This window comes from Aulonocara sp. 'chitande type north' Nkhata Bay, linkage group LG17 (genome assembly GCF_057382095.1).
Source record: "Aulonocara sp. 'chitande type north' Nkhata Bay isolate Kocher_YH1m ecotype deep benthic linkage group LG17, A_spYH_male_GT1.1, whole genome shotgun sequence".
Lineage (NCBI taxonomy): Eukaryota > Metazoa > Chordata > Actinopteri > Cichliformes > Cichlidae > Aulonocara > Aulonocara sp. 'chitande type north' Nkhata Bay.
This window is the reverse complement of record NC_141360.1, coordinates 36,204,622-36,210,918: the sequence shown is the minus strand read 5'-3', so window position 1 is coordinate 36,210,918 and position 6,297 is coordinate 36,204,622. Positions and strand designations below refer to the sequence as shown.

The 6,297-nt window shown below is 40.6% G+C and overlaps 1 long non-coding RNA gene across 2 annotated transcripts; it reads right to left on the bottom strand.

Annotated features, from left to right (window-relative positions):
• Positions 1-2,800: 2,800 nt before the first annotated feature.
• LOC147310501 (uncharacterized) lies at positions 2,801-6,297 on the bottom strand. 2 transcript variants are annotated; one of them, XR_015125587.1, is made up of 5 exons: positions 6,080-6,297; positions 4,492-5,401; positions 4,127-4,223; positions 3,643-3,753; positions 2,801-3,125 (listed from the first exon to the last, which is right to left on the bottom strand). It is a non-coding gene; the product is annotated as an uncharacterized LOC147310501 (long non-coding RNA). The 2 variants fall into 2 exon arrangements; XR_015125586.1 differs by lacking the exon at positions 2,801-3,125 and having other exon boundaries at positions 3,205-3,753.

Genomic DNA, 6,297 nt, shown 5'->3' with positions numbered 1-6,297 from the left:
ACTGCACCCACCCCACCATCCACACATCTTCCAGACTACATAAGACGGTAAACGCCCAGGCTGAGATCTTCCTCCACCTCTCCTGTATCTCCCCCTCCTGCAGAGAGTTCCTGAAGAGAAGAAAGCTCCTGCAAGATGTGACCATCCCCCCCACCAGTTGAAGAGCCCCCCAGGCGGCTCGACGCACCGGCGGCACCCTGCTCCAGGGCCGGGCCCCCATGCACCCACCCGCCCAAAACCCCGGCAACACACCAACCAGGACCCAAGCCCCCGAGGCCCGGCCCGGGCCCCAGCCCAGAGACGGAGCGCCCCCAGAACCTCACGCCCATCCCGGACCCACCCAGGGGCAGCCAGGTTGCCAGGTCAGTAACCCACGTCCGTCAGCACAGACCCTCCCCTAGCCCCGCTGCACGCAGCCGCGAGGAAACAGTCACCTGAGAGCCAACAGAGCCCCCAACCGGACGTGACCGCTACCCCGGGTTGAGCCCCCCAAGGAAGATGCCTCCGGGGAACCCCCTGACGCCCTAAGCCTGTCCCTACCCCCTCACCAATCACAACAGTGAAGGCGGGACCAAACTATGACCCCCCACCCCCACTAGGTGATGGAGCTGATAAAAGGGGCCCAGAGCAATTGATCTAATGTGGTGGCAGAGGCTGTGTCAAGACTAATGTAATCTAATAGATAATTTCTATATTGGTTAGAATTAAGATTATTTTTATTTTTCCAGTTCATGAGGACTGTTTTCTTGGCTATGCATAGGGCAGTGAAGATCATATGGGCTATATTCTTTTCTGAAGTGACATTATCTAAGCTGCCCAGTAGACACACTAAGGGGGAAGTTGGAATGTTACATTTCAGACACTTTGATAAATCTTCACATATCTCGCGCCAAAACTTTTGCACTGGTGGACAGAACCAAAGAGCGTGGATGTAATTGTCTGGTGTATTGCCTTGACAGTGTGAGCAGTTGTTGGAAGATGTAAAGCCCATCTTGAACATCCGATGACCTGTATAGTGCACTCTATGAAGTATTTTGTATTGTATTAATTGCAGACTGGGATTTTTAATTAATTTAAAAGTTTTTAAGCAAATCTGAGACCAGAAGTTTTGGTCTAGGTTGACTGATAAATCTGCTTCCCACTTTGCAGTAGGAAGGGATATTGATTCATCTAATTTAGAAAGTGTTCTGTATATTTTAGATAATAATTTGGGGGATTTAAGAGTAAGAAAATGTGCCGCACTTAGTGGTGTTTGTAATTCAACTTGACTGAGGTTAAATTTTTTTTTTACTATGGATTTAATTTGTTGATATTCTAAAAACCTTGTCTTGTTGATCCCATATTGTTCAACTAGTCTGTCAAATGGAATAAATTCTGTTCCCTCTAATATATGTTCTAAGTATTTAATTCCTTTACAACTCCATTCTGGGAAATTAATCATATTATTGTTTTGTAATATGTCAGGGTTATTCCAGATAGGTGTACGTTTGCATGGGATTAATGAAGACTCCGTTATTTTTAGAAACTCCCACCATGCTGTCAGAGAAAAGCTGATGTTGATACTTTTAAAGCATTCATGTCTTTTGATGTTTGAGCTAATAAATGGTAGGTCTGAAATCTCTAGATCCTTGCATAGTGCCTGTTCAACATCTAGCCAGGGCTCAACTAAGAAGGTATGTTTTAACCATTCTGAGATGAACTGAAGCCTGTTGGCTAAGAAGTATTGGTGAAAATTAGGCAGATCTAATCCTCCTCTATCCTTGGTTCTTTGTAGCGTTTTTAAGCTAATACGCGGGGGTTTATCTTTCCAAAGGAATTTGGAAATATATGAATCCAGAGATCTGAACCAATCTTGTGATGGTTTGTTAGGGATCATCAAAAATAAGTAATTTATTTTTGGCAAGATCATCATTTTTATAGTGGCGACCCTTCCCATGAGTGATATGGGTAAAGATTTCCATCTAGTCAGATCGCCTTCTACTTTCTTTAGAAGTGGGATGTGGTTTAGTTTAGTTAAGTCTGAAAGCTTAGGAGAGACATTAATACCTAAATATTTAATATTTCCGGATTGCAGTGGGGCAGAGGAAGAATTATGGAAGGAGCAGTTAATGGGGAGAACTGTAGATTTTGGCCAGTTAATTGAATAATCTGAAACTCTTGAAAACCAGTTTATTAAAGTAATTACCTCAGAGAGGTTGGTTTGTGTGTTTTGCAGAAAAAGCAACACATCATCCGCATAGAGACTGATTTTATGTTCTATGTTCTTACATTTTATGCCCTTAATTGTTGTAGCCTGTCTAAATGCTGCTGCTAGAGGTTCGATAAAAATTGCAAAAAGTGAAGGGGAGAGTGGGCATCCCTGTCTGGTGCCCCTCAGGAGACAGAAGCTGGACACCAAGACATATGGCGCAAAAAAGGTTGGGGACCGCTGCTGTAAACGTACCAAACTTCAGTCAGGAGAACACTGAGATAAGCAGAGTGACGGAAGTGATGTTGTAGGTGACGTCAGACGCCGGAGATTTTGGCGGAGAAAAAGCAAATGGTAGCATAGAGTTTAACAAAGGTTTTCCAAGCTTCAGTATTACCAAATATACTAATCAATTGTCATATAACTAACAACATCTGTTTTATCATCTCTAACACCCTGGAGGACAACGGGGAGAGTTTAGACGCTCTCCAAGATTACATCGACCGCTGTTTTCAAGATTTAGTAATGCATAAGGCCCAGAGTGCATCTTCCCCGGCCAAAATCGAGACGCCGTCATCGAAGAGAAGTCGCCAGGCACCAACGCCAGCACACGTCTTTTATAAAGGAATGCTCTGTGCCGGTTTAGCTGATTTAGGCAAATCCACCTACTCTGTTTTTTGTTGTGATAACATAAAAAACGCTGCTAGAATTTAAAGGATTTGCCTAAAACCTGTTCTGGCAATGACATGACGAACCTACTCAGTTTAGCCTCTTGGATTAAAGCATAATATCTTTTTTTCAGCAATACAATTGAATGAGGTCAAAATAATAAATCATACCTTTCAATCACATTGTTTGTTTCAGAACGAGCGTGACTGAAGCGACGGCCGTAGTCACACCACATGTGGCCAATGCCTTCCCAGTGCTTCTGAAAATACTGGCACACCAAAGGGTATTGCTTAAATGTCTGGCAGAACTCTGCTGATGTGGCTTTAAAGTTGTCCTCCTAAGAGAATTGGATGCAACAGAATATATTTCAATCCATTTAACAGACCTATTGAAATCTTTAATATTATGTATTGAAGCCCTTTTCCTTTTATTGAATAACATTAAGAATTTTAAGTTATTAATAATATGTCGTGTTTTTGTATTAAGAAGCAATTATTTCTTCCCTTACAATGGCTAAGAAGGAACACTAAACCTATAAGCATATTTGGTTTCAGCATCTGTCTGTGAAAGAATCCCACTCACAAGTTCTACTGCACAGTGGGTGACACAATGATGTTCTGCACAGCTTAAGTACTTGTTTTGATAAGCAAGATAAGAAGCCAGTTTTAGAAATTGTTTCAAAAATCTATTTTGTATCTCTCTGTAACTTTTTTTAGCAACTGAAAGTTATTATGCTCTTAGTGTAATCAAGAAATCAAAATGTGAAATAGACAAATTACACTTACAGATGTGCAAGCTTTCAGCTTACAAAAGAAAGAAATGATTTCATTTCTCTTTTGGGTGTTAGAAAGCCCATGGACCCCGGACTCTGATTTTGAAAGCCATCGATTAACAGCCTGTGAATGTAAGAGAAAAAAAGTTAATCTGGAGAGAGAGACAGAGGAGCAGCTGTACAAAAAGCATAAAAGAAAGCTGACGTCCAAAAATAACTTTGTCACTCACTGGACAAGAGGACCTGTGCATTACAGAAATCAACCAGGCAAACATATTTTTAAATGTCAAAAAGAGCTTTGGGAAGCAGCCACCAGAAGATGAGTGCACTGTGGTCTTAAATGGATGGACATAGTCACTCAACATTTTATCCCTTTATATTCATTAACCTGAGTAGGTGAATATCACAATGAGGCAATTCATAACAACAGGACCCTGTTGTAAAAATGTGTTTCAGGTGCATCTTAGACAACGTGAAAAGAAAACAATGTGGTTTACCTGCAAGACATGGTACCAGCATAGAAGGATAGCTGACTCTGGAAAAACCTTCTGCAAAGCATTTATTTCCGCAAAGTCTTTGTCAACCATAAATGCTCTACAGAAAAAAAGAAAACACTAAATGAGATTAAACAGTATGAAAATGTTTTTGCTATCTCAAAGCACCACTTCAATGCCAAATTAAACATTTCAACTCACAAGTAGATATATAAAATACTGCATACAGCCTATAGGAATAACTTTAACAACTGGAAAGGAAAGTTTTTTGCAGCCCATGCTGCAGCTATAGCATTAGATTCTGGCATGTTATAACTTTTTTGAAAAGGAATTATTTCAAAATTAATAGCTGTCAATGTATTATTTACCTCGGGGAAGTTGGGAAATGCTCACAAACTATTCCAAGAACAGTTTCCAGGGTTTTCTGACTTTCGTTGCTGACAATAGCATAGGCCACAGGGACTCCATGCCCATGATCATCTCTTACAACAAGTGTGAATAAGGGAAATGAATACTGGTTAACGCAGTGCGTGGTGTCAACAAATACTAACTGTTTTGCATAGTTCTCCATGTTTGATTTCATTACAGGTGTCTGCAAAACAATCATTAGTTCTTGGTCAGATGTGTATGGTTGATAGAAGAGAACATGTTCTTGATGTTTTCCATTAAGTAAGGTATGTACACTTTGACTGTCTCCACAGTTAAAGTGCTTCTTCCTCATCATGCAGGTTCTAACACTGTCAATGTCACGTGGTGTGACAAAATGCTCTCTGTTGTGAAGATCTCTGTGTCCATGTTCTTTGGCCCATTTATGACATTCGGTTAGTATGATGGCTGGCTTAGTTCCAAGGGAAAGCAGTTCCTCAATCTTCCTCCTCAAATCACTGGAAATATTGTTGAAATGTGCGTCTTTTGGGTCCGAAGGATCATGCCCATCATGCTTATCATATGTACGCTGCACGATGACTGTGTGGTCTTTCCAACATTTGAGTACTTTAAATGAAACATAGGCCTTACAGCCCACTGCTCTGTAGCTGTTTCGACTTTTTTTCCCAGCTCTGATGCAGTTGAATTTGTAATAGTCTCTTTTCCTGTCTTTACCTGAGGCAACATTTAAACATTTATAATGTCCATGAAGGGTTAATGAGTTCAATTTTTCTAACACAACACTGAATGGGTCCTCCTGGCATTGTGACACATGCACACAAAGTTGTGTGTCTTTTCCAGTTCTTTTTTTTTCGTCATTCAGAACACTTCTTCTAATTATGTCGTCCATTTCTGGTGGAAAAATAACGAAGGTTTAATTAGTCAATATTCATTAATTCATTTTAACTTGTTGTGGGGTTTTTTGCAATACAATGTAAATATTAAATATAATATTAAAAAAATATATATATAAAATAATATAAAACAAACAGGGGCTAAAAGAAGCTAAACTTTCATATGGTATGTCTCTGGCAACTTTAACATGATGTCCCAGGGACAACATCTACACGATGTCCCAGGGCAACTTCTACATGATGTCCCAGGGACAACATTTACGCGATGTCTCAGGGACAACATTTACGCGATGTCCCAGGGACAACATCTACGCGATGTCCCTGGGACAAATTTGTAAATTTCTGGATTACTGTTAATCTCCATAGAATCAAGAACTCATGTCCAGTTTCACAGCTATGGACCAGTTAATTATGTTTCCAGGTGATAGTTTGATTCATAGATTCAGCACACAACCATAAGTCTAGGCCTTTTAGTCCAGATTCTCTTCACTTATGTTTGTAAAATGATCAGGGAAGCTACTGCAATTTTGCCTGACCCAACCCCCGGGTCACGAAACACCCAAAAAGTTGGGGAACGCTGGTCTAGAGAACACTGGTTAGCTAATGCTGTCGTCAAGTAGCCTATCGCTAGCAAACAAACAGCAAGCCAAGTGAGGAACATATGTATAATGCTTACCGTTTATTAAAGGAAAGTATCCTAAATTGACTTCAAATTCGGCGGACAGGCGGCGGTTTTTCGCTTCTTCACTTGTATTTCGAAATACTCGAAGGCGGGTATTTCGAAGTCGCAAAGGAATGACGTCACAAGAAGGTGATTGGTCACTTGCAATGTTGAACCTGGAACAACATTAATTATGATGATGTGGGAACAATGCTGACACGAGGAAATCAGAT